General features: G+C 37.9%; 1 long non-coding RNA gene across 1 annotated transcript; it reads right to left on the bottom strand.

Annotated features, from left to right (window-relative positions):
- Nucleotides 1-666: 666 nt before the first annotated feature.
- LOC131513578 (uncharacterized) lies at nt 667-14,648 on the bottom strand. The gene is made up of 3 exons (XR_009262653.1): nt 14,523-14,648; nt 12,827-13,037; nt 667-758 (listed from the first exon to the last, which is right to left on the bottom strand). It is a non-coding gene; the product is annotated as an uncharacterized LOC131513578 (long non-coding RNA).
- Between the last annotated feature and the right edge of the window lie 5 nt (nt 14,649-14,653).

Consider the following 14,653-nt stretch of genomic DNA (forward strand, 5'->3'; position numbering starts at 1 on the left):
AGACCCTCCCGCTGAGGGGCAGAACAGATCAAATCCACAGTCCTTTGGAAGTAAGGGGCTGGGGAAAACAGCCACATCTGAGACAAAACTTGGGAGAGAGGTACTGCCTGGGGCCTGGTCACGGAGAGTGGAAAAGCGGGGAGTGGACGAGAGCTGAAGACAGAGTACTGGTGTGCCATTGCTGATCCGGGAGAACAGACTGGGTAGCTGGGTGGCGCCATTTTCACCGCTCCCACGCATGTGCATATGCACCTACCAGCCCCTCAACAATCCACCCCAGTAGGCTAGCAGTGCCATCTAGTGGAGAGCAGAACTGTTACACCGAGCCCCACCCAACTGGGCCAACTTCACTCTTCAAAAACACAAACCTCACCGCCAGCTTAATTTATGGACTATAAAGAACTACATGGACTGACCTCTAGGGGAAAACAAAGCAATTTCAGTCCTACTTCAATCTGCTAGCAGGTTCATCTATTCAATTTTTTCTTTTTTTTTCTTTTTCATTTTTCTCTTTTACAATTCTTTTCTTTTTCATGAATACAGGAAGAGAAAAAACTCATTTTTATTTTCAATTCTTATTAAAAATATGTCTTTAATTTTTATTACTATATTTTTACTTTTGTGTAAATTTTTTCAAATTCTACTTAACTTCCATCATTTTTTTAGTCTACTTCAGTGTACTCACCTTTCCAAATTTTCAAACAATTTCCTTTTTTTCTTTCTTTTCCTTTTTTCTTTTTTTCATTTCTTTTATCTTCCTTGAATGCAGAAAGAGAAAAACTTCATTTTTACTTTCAATTCCTTTTCAAAATATTTTTATTTAATTTTTATTACTATATTTTTTGCTTTTATGTAATTTTTTTCAAATTCTATCATACTCCCATCATTTTATTTGTCTACTACAGTGTATTCACTTTTTCAAATTTTCAAACGATTTTTCTTTTCTTTTTTCTTTTTTTATCTTTTTTCTCTTTTTTCATTTCTTTTCTTTCTTCTTACATACAGAAAATGAAAAAATTCATATTTCGTTTTAATTTTTATTAAAAAATATTTCTATAATTTTTTCTACTATATTCTGTATTTTTGTGTATATTTTTTCAAATTCCATTTTACCCACATCATTTTAGTCTACTTTAGTGTATTAATTTTTTCAAATTTTCAAATGATTTCCTTCACCCCCCCCCTTTTTTTTTCATTTCTCTAATCTGTCAAACAATTTTCAACACCCAGACCAAAACACACCTAGGATCTAGCATCATCTATTCAATTTTTGTCTGTGTGTGTTTTTAATTTTTAATTTTTAATTTTAATATTTTTTTTAATTTTAATTTTTTTAATTTCAATTTTTCTACCTCATTAATTCCTTTTCTCCTTTCAAAATGACAAAACGAAGGAATTCACCCCAAAAGAAAGAACACAAAGAAACAACAGCCAGGGATTTAACCAAAACAGATACAAGCAAGATGTCTGAACCAGAATTTAGAATCACGATAATAAGAATACTAGCTGGAGTCGAAAATAGATTAGAATCCCTTTCTGCAGAGATAAAAGAAGTAAAAAATAGCCAGAATGAAATGAAAAATGTTATAACTCAGCTGCAATCATGGATGGATGCAGCAGTGGCAAGGATGGACAAGGCAGAACAGAGAATCAGCAATATAGTGGACAAACTTATAGAGAATAACAAAGCAGAAAAAAAGAGGGAGATTAAGGCAAAAGAGCACGATTTAAGAATTAGAGAAATCAGTGATTCATTAAAAAGGAACAACATGGGGCGCCTGGGTGGCGCAGTCGGTTAAGCGTCCGACTTCAGCCAGGTCACGATCTCGCGGTCCGGTCCGCGAGTTCGAGCCCCGCGTCAGGCTCTGGGCTGATGGCTCGGAGCCTGGAGCCTGTTTCCGATTCTGTGTCTCCCTCTCTCTCTGCCCCTCCCCGTTCATGCTCTGTCTCTCTCTGTCCCAAAAATAAATAAAAAATGTTAAAAAAAAAAAAAAAATAAAAAAAATAAAAATAAAAAAAAAAAAAATAAAAAGGAACAACATCAGAATCATAGGGGTCCCAAAGGAGGAAGAGAAGAGAAACAGGGGTAGAAGGATTATGTGAGCAAATCATAGCGGAAAACTTTCCTAACCTCAGGAAAGACACAGACATCAAAATCCAGGAAACACAGAGGACTCCCATTAGATTCAACAAAAACCGACCATCAACAAGGCATATCATAGTCAAATTCACAAAATACTCAGGCAAGGAGAGAATCATGAAAGCAGCAAGGGAAAAAAAGTCCCTAACCTACAAGGGAAGACAGATCAGGTTTGCAGCAGACCTACCCACAGAAATCTGGCAGTCCAGAAAGGAGTGGCAGGATATATTCAGTGTGCTGAATCAGAAAAATATGCAGCCAAGGATTCTTTATTCAGCAGGGCTGTCATGTAAAATATAAAGAGTGATAAAAAGTTTCCCAGACAAACAAAAATTAAAGGAGTTTGTGACCACCAAACCAGCCCTGCAAGAAATTTTGAAGGGGACTCTCTGAGGGAAGAAAACATGAAAATATATATATAGAAATAAATAAATACCAAAAGCAACAAAAGATTAGAAAGGACCAGAGAACACCACCAGAAACTCCAAATCTACAAGTATCATAATGGCAATAAATTCATATCTTTCAGTACTCACTCTAAACATCAATGGACTCAATTTGACAATAAACTTCATATATTGAAAAAAATAAAAATAAAAAAATAAACATCAATGGACTCAATGCTCCAATCAAAAGACATAGGGTAACAGAATGAATAAGAAAACAAGATCCATCTGTATGCTGATTACAAGAGACCAACTTTAGACCTAAAGACGCCTACAGATTGAAAATAAGGGGATGGAGAACCATCTATCATGTTAATGGTCAACAAAAGAAAGCCACAGTAGCCATACTTATATCAGATAATCTAGACTTTAAAATAAAGACTGTATCAAGAGACACAGAAGGACATTATATCATAATCAAGGGGTCTATCCACCAAGAAGACCTAACAATTATAAACATTTATGCGCCAAATGTGGCAGTTCCCAAATATATAAATCAATTTATCACAAACATAAAGAAACTCATCATAGTTGCCATTTGCAACTACGTGCATGGAACTGGAGGGTGTTATGCTAAGTGAAATTAGTCAGTCAGAGAAAGACAAAAATCATGTGACTTTACTCATATGAGGACTTTAAGAGACAAAACAGATGAACATACAGGAAGGGAAACAAAAGTAATATAAAAACAGGGAGGGGACAAAACATAAGAGACTCATAAATATGGAGAACAAACTGAGGGTTGCTGAAGGGGTGGTGGCAGGGGGGATGAGCTAAATGGGTAAGGGGCATTAAGGAATCTACTCCTGAAATAATTGCTTCACTATATGCTAACTAATTTGGATGTAAATTTTAAAAACTAAAAAAGAAAATTTAAAAAAAATAAGTTTCACTGATGCGCAAGACTGGCAAATACCCAAATTTTCAAAAAGTAAAAAAGGTGAACTGTGGAATTAACAGGCTGAAAAGTTTGAAATGAATCCCTGACAAAGTTGTCCTAATTATTTCAGATCATTTATGATCAGTTGGGTTAACCAAGAACAGATAGATAGTGTATATAAACTCTATTTCAATTGCACTATGTTATTAGAGTCCTGTACTAAGGGTCTGCTGTAGAAGTAAAGTATCTTCACGTCAGCAAAGGCTATGGCAAATGTACCCTGCTAATATATGTGAATTGGACGTTTAGGACTCTTAAGTAGATTACTATTGGGAAGAATGGACACTCAGCCTGGAGGTTAATAGGCCTCTTAACTATATTACTATCATTAGGAAGAATGGACACTCAGCCTGGAGGTTAATAGGACTGTTAAGTAGATTACTATCATCAGGAAGAATGGACACTCAGCCTGCAGGTTAGTAGGACTGTTAACTAGATTACTATCATCAGGAAGAATGGACACTCAGCCTAGAGTTAAACAGGACTCTTTTTTTTTTTTTTAAACAGGACTCTTAACTAGATTACTATCATCAGGAAGAATGGACACTCAGCCTGGAGGTTAATAGGACTGTTAAGTAGATTACTATCATTAGGAAGATTGGACACTCAGCCTGGAGGTTAATAGGACTCTTAACTAGATTACTATCATCAGGAAGAATGGACACTCAGCCTGGAGGTCAATAGGACTCTTAAATAGATTACAATAGAGAAGAATGGACACTCAGCCTGGAGGTTAAGTGACCATACAGAGCATCTTTCCTGCACCTCTTACTCAGTACCTTTGTACAGAAGGCCCTGAACTCAATTACAGAATTAGGGACTTCGTCTCTTTAGGAATAAGTCTAATCAAACTCAATTTCCTTTAGAGAAAGAGGATAAAATGTTACTAAATTGGAGGAATCAAGGAAATATTTTTGTACAATGATCTTTATTTAGCAATTATTATGAGCCAGGCATTTTCCTATACAATATATTGCATTTTCATCCTCACAATGAACTTGTGAGTGAAGGGTTTATTGTCACTATTTTATAGATGCAGTAATTGCAATGCTAAGGAGTTAAGTGGCTTGCCAAAAATATCAAGCTAGTGAGTAGCAAAGCCATTAATCAGGTCTTCTAAGATGGTACCATTTCTACAATTTCACTTCATAACCAATATGTCAATTGTTTCTAACCTCCTTTGGCTTTAAATAAACAGAAGGTCTGATTGGGCAGGAGAGGCTGTGTTTACATTCAAAATAACCCAGGTTTGAGATCCAAGACTCTGGAGTCATGAGTTTCTTTTCTCTTCTTTATCCTCCTTTGTAGTTTTAAACAAATTGTTGATCTCTTGGGCCTCAGTTTTCTTTTTCTTTTTTTTAATTTTTTTAAATGTTTTATTTTACTTTTGAGAGAGAGAGAGAGAGGGTGCAAGCAGGGGAGGGGCAGACAGAGGGAGACACAGAATCCAAAGCAGGTTCCAGGCTCTGAGCTGTCAGCACAGACCCTGATGCGGGGCCCAAACTCACGAACAGCAAGATCATGACCTGAGCCAAAGTCAGACACTTAACTGACTGAGCCACCCAGGCGCCCCTGGCCTCAGTTTTCTTAAGTGTGAAATGAAGGCATTGTACCCAGTGATCACTATGATATCATCCAGGCTTGCAAATCTATTATCCTAATCATGAAATTTGAGGCCAATGTGTTAAATTATTTCAATATAGTATCTCAGTTAATCATCACAACAACTCCAAAAACTAGGTACTTACACTGGATCTATTTTGCAGATGAGGAAACTGAGGCATGAGGTATAATTGGTTGAGATGTCACACACACATACCAAGTGGATTAACCTGAATTCAATCCCATAATTAAAAAAATTTGATTTCATTTTAATATGCTTTAAATGAAGCTAATTGTAACCATTCACAAAGATATGCAATCATTCACCCCACCAAAAGGAACCAAGACTCTTGGAGTAATGACTGATACCTTGGAGAAATGAAGCAGGAAATATACAAAATAAGCCTGAAGTATCTTGTCCTGCCAGAAAGTAAAAAAATTATCAAAGACTCTTAGAGTAAAATGAAAAGGACACAGGAGACAAAATAAAGGCACTCCCACCTGCCAAATATGGAATGATCTGAACATCAAAAATAAAGACTGCAAATGATTAAAACTCCTTCAGTATTTTTTTTAAAAATTGATGCATTTGTGGCAGGGTGCCAAGATGGCAGAACAGCATGGAAGTTCCTTTTGCATCTCTCATCCCTGAAATTCAGCCAGATCAACACTAAACTATCCTGCACGTAGAAAACTGATATGGAGATTAACACAACAATCTGCATAACCTGAACCACAGAATTTAGCAGGTACACAGTGTGGAGAGGTGAACTAGGGGAGAGAAAAGCCACAGAGGGTAGGGAGCTGTTTTTGCTTGTGAAGAGAGGACACAGACTAGGGGGAGAATATAGGAAAAGCACCCCCCAAAGTAGCTGGAAAGAAAAATGGAAAAGTGGAAACAGCTGCAGGGAATGAACTAAAAAGGGAGAAAGGAGAAAGGAGAGGGTTTAAATTCCATAAGACTCTATAAACGGGGGAAGCACAGAGTCTGAAATTCTGATGCTCGATACCTGGCGTTGCTCTGGTGGGAAGGGTGGATCCCCAGGAACAGAGTGCTATGGGAGAGGTCCTCAGGCCACAGGGGGAGAGGTGGTTTCACTGCTGGAAGGACACCTGGTAGAGGCTGTGTGGCCTCCCCATAGCCAAAGGCCCCAGTGGACCCCAGAGAACAACCATGTTCACTGGTGCTGGAACAAAGATGTTAAGGGGAAGGCTGGTGCCAGATGTATGTTGTGATTTTCCACAATCCCTGAAACACTGCTGCTACACAATTGCATGATCTTTTTCTGGGGCGGGCTGACACCTGGCTTCAGTCTCTGGGCAACATCAACACGATGGTCATGCAAACGTTCCTGGGTATGGGCGGGCACCCAGCCATTGTTCAGTGAGACCCTCCCACAGAGGGTCAAAATGGGTCAAAGCTGCAGTCCCTCAGAAGTGAGGGGTTGGGAACCAGCCCATCTGAGATAAAACTCAGGATGGAGGTGCCACCTGGCAACCTGATGGATTGGTCACTGACAGTGTAAAAGCAGAGTAGACAGAAGCCGGACACAAAGGAGGGGTGCGCAATTGCTGATCGGAGAGAACACAGTTCCGATACTAGAGACTGGGTAGCTGGGTGACGCCATTTTCATCCCTCCTGCACATGCGCATACGCACCTACAAGCACCACAACAATCCACCGCAGTAAGCTAAGTAGCGCCATCTAGTGGAGAATGGAGCTGTTACAGTAAACCCTGCCATACTGGGCCAACAGCCCTCTTGGGGAACACCACAAGTCTCTCCACCTGCTTACTTTACAGACTATCAATTGCTTCATAGTTTGACAACTAGGGAAAACAGGATGTAATTTCAATCATCTTTCAGTCTGTTCACTGGTCCATCTATTCACTTTTGTTTCCTTTTTCTTTTCCTTTCTTATTCTTGATTATAGAAAAAAAATTTATTTTTATTTTTATTTAATAAAAAAGATTTTTCTTTCATTTTTTACCATATTTGTTCACCTTTTTCTAAGCTTTTAAAATTTTATTCTACTTTTATGATTTCATTTTATTCTAATTATACTATTCATTTTTTCCAATTTCCAAATGTTTTCTTTTTTTCTTTTCCTTTCTTTCCCTTTTTTCTCTATTGTAACAAGCTTTTTTCAACAACCAGACCCAAACACACCTACGATCTAGCATCATTTATTTCATTTTTTTGTGTTGTTTTTAATTTTTTAATTTTTTTTTTACTTTAGTAATTCCTTTTCTTCTTTCAAAATGATGAAACAAAGGAATCCACCACAAAAGAAAGAACAGAAAGAAGTGACAGCCAGGGACTCATCACAGACAGCAGCAAGATGTTCTGAATCAGAATTTAGAATCACGAACTAGCTAGAGTTGAAAATAGATTAGAATTCCTTTCTGCAGAGATAAAAGAAGTAAAAGCTAGTCAGGATGAAATTAAAAATACTATAACTGAGCTGCAATCTCGAATGGATGCCACTGCGGAAAGGATGGATGAGGCAGAGCAGCAAATCAGTGATATAGAGCACTAACTTATGGAGAATAATGAAGCAGAAAAACAGAGGGAGACTAAGGCAAAAGAGCATGATATAAGAATTAGAGAAATCAGTGACTCATTAAAAAGGAACAACATCAGAATCATAGGGGTCCCAAATGATGAAGAGAGAGAAAAGGTATAGAAGGTTTATGTGGGCATACATAGCAAAAAACTTTCCTAACCTGAGGAAAGACACAGACATCAAAATCCAGGAATCACAGAGAATTCCCATTAGATTTAACAAAAAAAACCAACCATCAACAAGGCATATCACAGTAAAATTCACAAAATACTCAGGTAAGGGAAGAATCATGAAAGCAGCCAAGGGGAAAAGAGTCCTTAACTTACAGGGGAAGACAGATCAGGTTTGCAGCAGACCTATCCACAGAAACTTGGCTGGCCAGAAAGGAGTGGCAGGATATATTCAATGTGCTGAATCAGAAAAATATGCAGCCAAGAATTCTTTATCCAGCAAGCCTGTCATTCAAAATAGAAGGAGAGATAAAAAGTTTCAAATACAAACAAAAATTAAAGGAGCTTGTGACCACTAAACCAGCCCTGCAAGAAATTTTAAGGGGGACTCTCTGAGAGGAGAAAATACACAAAGAAAAAAAACAGCAACAAAGCCTAGAAAGGACCAGAAAACACCACCAAAAACTCAAACTCTACAGGCAACATAATGGCAATACATTCATATTTTTCAGTACTCACTCTAAATGTCAATGTACTAAATGCTCCAATCAAAAGACATATGGTAACAGAATGGGTAAGAAAACAAGATCCACCTATATTCTGTTTACAAGAGACTTATTTTAGACCTAAAGACACCTTCAGATTGAAAGTAATAGGATGGAGAACCATCTATCATGCTAATGGTCACCAAAAGAAAGTTGGCATAGTCATACTTATGTCAGACAGCCTAGATTTTAAAATAAAGACTGTAACAAGAGATGAAGAAGGGCATTACATCATAATTAAGAGGTCTATCCACCAAGATCTAACAATTGTAAACATTTATGCTCCAAAAGTGGGAGTATCCAAATATATAAATCAATTAATAACAAACATAAAGAAACTCATCGATAATAATACCATAATCATAGGGGACTTCAACACCCCACTTACAACAATGGACAGATCATCTAAACAGAATACCAACAAGGAAACAATGGCTTTGAATGACACTCTGAACCAGATGGACTTCACAGATATATTCAGAACATTTCATCCTAAAGCAGCAGAGTACACATTCTTCTCCAGTGCACATGGAACATTCTCCACAATAGATCACATACTGGGACATAAATCAGCCCTCAACAAGTACAAAAAGATCAAGATCATACCATGCATATTTTCAGACCACAACGTTATGAAAATCAAAATCAACCACAAGAAAAAATTTGGAAAGGTAACAAATACTTGGAGACTAAAGACCATCCTACTAAAGAATGAATGGGCTATCCACGAAGTTAAAGAGGAAATTTATGGGGCGCCTGGCTGGCTCAGTTGGTTAAGTGTCCTACTTCAGCTCAGGTCACGATCTCATGGTCCGTGAGTTCGAGCCCCGCGTCGGGCTCTGGACTGATGGCTCAGAGCCTGGAGCCTGCTTCCAATTCTGTGTCTCCCACTCTCTCTGCCCCTTCCCTGTTCATGCTCTGTCTCTCTCTGTCTCAAAAATAAATAAACGTTAAAAAAAAATTTTAAAGGTCATGGAACCCAATTAAAATGATAACACCACAACACAAAACTTCCTGGACACAGGAAAGGTGCTCATAAGAGGAAAGTATATAGCAATCCAGGCCTTCCTAAAGAAGGAATAAAGATCTCAGATATACAACCTAACCTTATGCCTTAAAGAGCTGGAAAAAAAAAAAAACAGCAAACAAACTCCAAAACCATCAGAAGACAAGAAATAGTAAAGATTAGAGAAGAAATCAATGCTACTGAAACCAAAAAAACAAAAAAAAAACAAAAAAACAGTAGAACAGATCAATGAAACCAGAAGCTGGTTTTTTTAAAGAATTAACAAAATTGATAAACCCCTAGCCAGTTTGATCAAAAAGAAAAGGGAAAGGACCCAAATAAAACCAAGAATGAAAGAAGAGAGATCACAACCAACACAGCAGAAATACAAACAATAATAAGAGAATATTATGAGCAATTAAATTATACGCCAATAAAATGGGCAATCTGGAAGAAATGGACAAATTCCTAGAAACATACAAACTACCAAAACTGAAACAAGAAGAAATAGGAAATGTGAACAGACCCATAACCAGTAGAGAAATTAAATCAGTAATCAAAAATCTCCCAACAAACAAGAGTCCAGGGTTGGATGGCTTTCCAGGGGAACTCTACCAAAATTTAAATAGTTAACACCTATTTTTCTGAAGCTATTCCAAAAAACAGAAATGGAAGGAAAAGTTCCAAACTAATTCTACAAATCCAGCATTATCTTGATTCCAAAACTATACAAAGACCCCACTAAAAAGGAGAACTACAGACCAATTTCCGTGATGAATATGGATGCAAAAATCCTAAACAAGATACTAGCCAACCAGATCCAACAATACATTAAAAGAATTATTCACCACGACCAAGTGGGATTTATATCTGGGATGCAGGGCTGGTTCAATACCCACAAAACAATTAATGTGATACATGACATCAATAAAAGAAAGGACAAGAACCACATGATCCTCTCAACAGATGCAGAGAAAGCATTGGACAAAATATAGCATCCTTCCTTGATAAAAAAAATACCCTCAAGAAAGTAGAGATAGAAGAATCATACCTCAAGATCATAAAAGCCATATATGAAAGACCCAACACTAATATCATCCTCAGTGGGGAAAAACTGAGAGCTTCCCCCTAAGAACAGGAACATGACAGGCCTGTCCACTCTCACCACTGTTATTCAACACAGTATTGGAAGTCTTAGCCTAAGCAATCAGAAAACACAAAGGAATAAAAGACATCCAAATTGGCCAGCAGCAAGTCAAACTTTCACTCTTTGCAGATGACATGATACTCTATATGGAAAACCCAAAAGATTCCACGAAAAACTGCTAGAAGTAATCCATGAATTCAGCAAAGTTACAGGATACAAAATCAATGCACAGAAATCAGTTGCATTCCTATACACCAATAATGAAGCAACAGAAATGACAATCAAGGAATTGATCCCATTTACAATTGCACCAAAAATCATAAAATCCCTAGGAATAAACCTAACCAAAGGGGTGAAAAGCTATACACTGAAAACTATAGAAAGCTTATGAAAGAAATTGAAGAAGACACAAAAAAATGGAAAAACATTCCACGCTCATGGATTTGAAGAACAAATGTTAAACTGTCAATACTACCCAAAGCAATCTACATATTCAATGAAATCCCTATCAAAATAACACCAGCATTGTTCACAGAACTAAACCAAACAATCCTAAAATTTGTATGGAACCACAAAAGACCCTGAATAGCCAAAGCAATCTTGAAAAAGAAAACCAAAGCAGGAAGCATCACAATCCCAGACTTCAAGCTATACTACAAAGCTGTAATCATCAAGACATTATGGCACTGGCACAAAAACAGACACTCAGATCAACGGAACAGAATAGAGAACCCAGAAATGGACCCACAAATGTATGGCCAACTAATCTCTGACAAAGCAGGAAAGAATACCCAGTGGAATAAAGACAGTTTCTTCTACAGATGGTGCTGGGAAAACTGGACAGCCACGTGCAGAAAAATGAACCTGGACCACTTTCTTAAACCATACACAAAAATAAACTCAAAATGGATCAAAGTCCTATACATAAGACAGAAAGCTATCAAAATCTGGAGAAGAAAGCGGGCAAAAACATCTTTGAGCTCGATTGCAGCAACTTCTTACTCAACACGTCTCTGGAGGCAAGGGTAACAAAAGCAAAAATGAACTATTGGGACCTCATCAAAATAAAAAGCTTCTCCACATCGAAGGAAACAATCAGCAAAACTAAAAGGCAACCAATGGAATGGGTGAAGATATTTGCATATGACATATCAGATAAAGGGTTGGTATTCAAAATCTGTAAAGAACATCTCAAACTCAACACCCATAAAATAAATAATCCAGTGAAGAAATGGGTAAAAGACATGAATAGACACTTCTCCAAAGAAGACATCCAGATGGCTAACAGACACATGAAAAAATGCTCAACATCACTCATCATCAGGCAAATACAAATCAAAACCACAATGAGATACCACCTGACACCTGTCAGAATGACTAATATTAACAACTCAGGCAACAACACATGTTGGCAAGGATGTGGAGAAAAAGGATCTCTTTTGCACTGCTGGTGGGGACACAAACTGGTGCAGCCACTCTGGAAAACAGTATGAAGTTTCCTCAAAAAACTAAAAATAGAACTGCCTTAGGTAGTTCTATTGCAATTGCACTCCTAGGTATTTATCCAAGGGATACAGGTGTGCTGATTCGAAGGGGCACATGCACTGCAATGTTTATAGCAGCACTATCGACAATAGCCAAAGTATGGAAGGAGCCCAAATGTCCATCAACTGATGATGGATAAAGAAGATGTGGTATATATGTACAACGGAGTATTACTAAGCAATCAAAAAGAATGAAATCCTGCCATTGGCAACTGCGTGGACGGAACTAGAGTGTATTATGCTAAGCGAAATTAGAGAAAGACAAATATCATATGAATTCACTCATATGAAGACTTTAAGACACAGAACAGATGAACACAAGGGAAGGGAAGCAAAAATAATATAAAAACAGGGAGGGGGACAAAACATAAGAGACTCTTAAATACAGAGAACAAACTGAGGGTTGCTGGAGGGGTTGTGGGAGGGGGGATGGGCTAAATGGGTAAGGGACATTAAGGAAGACACTTGTTGGGATGAGCACTGGGTGTTATACATAGGGGATGAATCACTGAAATCTACTCCTGAATCCATTATTGCACTATATGCTAACTAACCTGGATGTAAATAATTAACTAATTAATTATGAAGAAAAAAAGAAGAGAAAAAAACCGATGCATTTGTAATGATATTCAAAAAGAGAGAACCAAAAAAAAGTAGTTATCAATTGCTGCATAACAAAGTACCCCCAAAATTCAGAATCAAACATCAAATGTTTATTACCTCACACAGTTTCTGCAGATCAGGAATCTGAGAGCAGCTCAGCTGTTGGCTTTGGGTCTGTGACCTGGGCTGTAGTCATCTGATGGCTAGACTGGGGGCTGGAGGATGCACTTCTAAACTCACTCAAATGGCTGTTGGCAGGGGTTTCATTTCCTCACGACATGGGCCACTCCTCACAATGTGACAGCTGGCCTCCCTCAGAGTGAGTGATCTGAGAGAGAGGGAGAGAGAGATCAAGTTGGAAGCCACAGTCTCTTTTATAACTTAACAAAACATTAGAAGCAACATAACATCACTTCTGCCATATTCAACTGGTAACACAAACCAGTTCTGGTACAATAGGCACGGGAGCTACACAGGAAAAGAATCCTGGAAAGGTTCACTGATAGCCATTTCAAAGGATGGCCAACACATGGTCATGGCACCTAGGGCAAACAACTATTTACTCTGAATACTAGCAGTTAAATTAAAAAGAAAGTATTTATTTTTATTCCTGTATGGTTATTTCAGAATAATCAAATCACCCTGAATTGATAGGCTAATGAGAGAAAATCCTTCTTTTTAAAGAAATTTCTGTTCATAAATGTTGACAAGACCTCTGGACTTAGAAAAATCACAATTCTGCAACCCCTGATGAAATGGTTAATTTAGGAAAAGATCGGTAGGTGAAACCACCAAACGAAAGATTGATAGGGAACTACACATGGACAGACACAACAATCAAGAGCTGCACTCAGTGAACAATCTTAGCATCACAGAGTGTGGAACAAGTCAGACATTATACACCTCCCAATATAAAGCAAAAAGAAGTACACAGCCCCACCTAAAAATAATTCTTACCCATAAAAGTAAACCAAACTTGAACCAAACTTTTAGAGCTAACAGGAAATACAAGGCTAGAGTAATAAATGAAGATACAAATAGACAAAACCAGCAGCATGTGAAACATTTAGGACAAATACCCAATTTGTTCACGGGGCGTGGAATAGAAAATGGAAGAAGGTACTATTCTAGATCTAAATTAAAAGAACCAAAAAAAAAAAAAAAAAAAGCATGTAGACTTTGGATCTTGATTAAAAAATAAGCATGTTTTACGTATTTGGACAAGTTTAGCATGGACTCAGTATTAAATGGAAACCAGGAACTTGTTAGGTGGGATAATGGCATTGTAGTTGTCAGAAAATGTCCATATTTTTTAAGAAATGCATTCTGAAAGAGAGGGAAACAAACCATAAGAGACTCTTAACCACAGAAAACAAAGAGTTGACGGAGGGAGGTGGGGGATGGGCTAGATGGAGATGGGCATTAAGAAGGGCACTTGTGATGAGCACTGGGTGTGTATGTAAGTAAGTGATTAATCACTGAATTCTCCTGAAACCAATACTACACTGTATATTAACTAACTAGAATTTTAAAATTTGGGGGAGAAACGTATTCTGAAAAGCACAAAATTGAAAAAGCATCTTTGGGTTTTGCTTTAAAATATTTTCGCATGGAAAACGGCAGGGAAACAGACAAAACCAGAATCCGAATCTTATTGTTAAGTCTGAGTGATGAGCCCATTCGGGTTCGTCTTCTCCCAACCTCCAAACTTCCAACTAGGCTTAAATTTTCACAATGAAGTTTTTAAGTTTTGAAAAAGGGCATTCCATTATTTATCTCGTGATTTGGGTTCCTAATTAAGTGACTTTTTCACCTATTTCTGTCTCCAAATTCCTGCGAAACCATCGCTGTGCGGACGCGCCGGCCACCGCCCAGGTCGCGGCCTCTGAACGCGCGAGGCGCGGGGACGCATGCGCGAGGGGCCCCGCGGGACTCGGAGCCGAC

This window comes from Neofelis nebulosa, chromosome 6, assembly GCF_028018385.1.
Source record: "Neofelis nebulosa isolate mNeoNeb1 chromosome 6, mNeoNeb1.pri, whole genome shotgun sequence".
Classification (NCBI taxonomy): domain Eukaryota; kingdom Metazoa; phylum Chordata; class Mammalia; order Carnivora; family Felidae; genus Neofelis; species Neofelis nebulosa.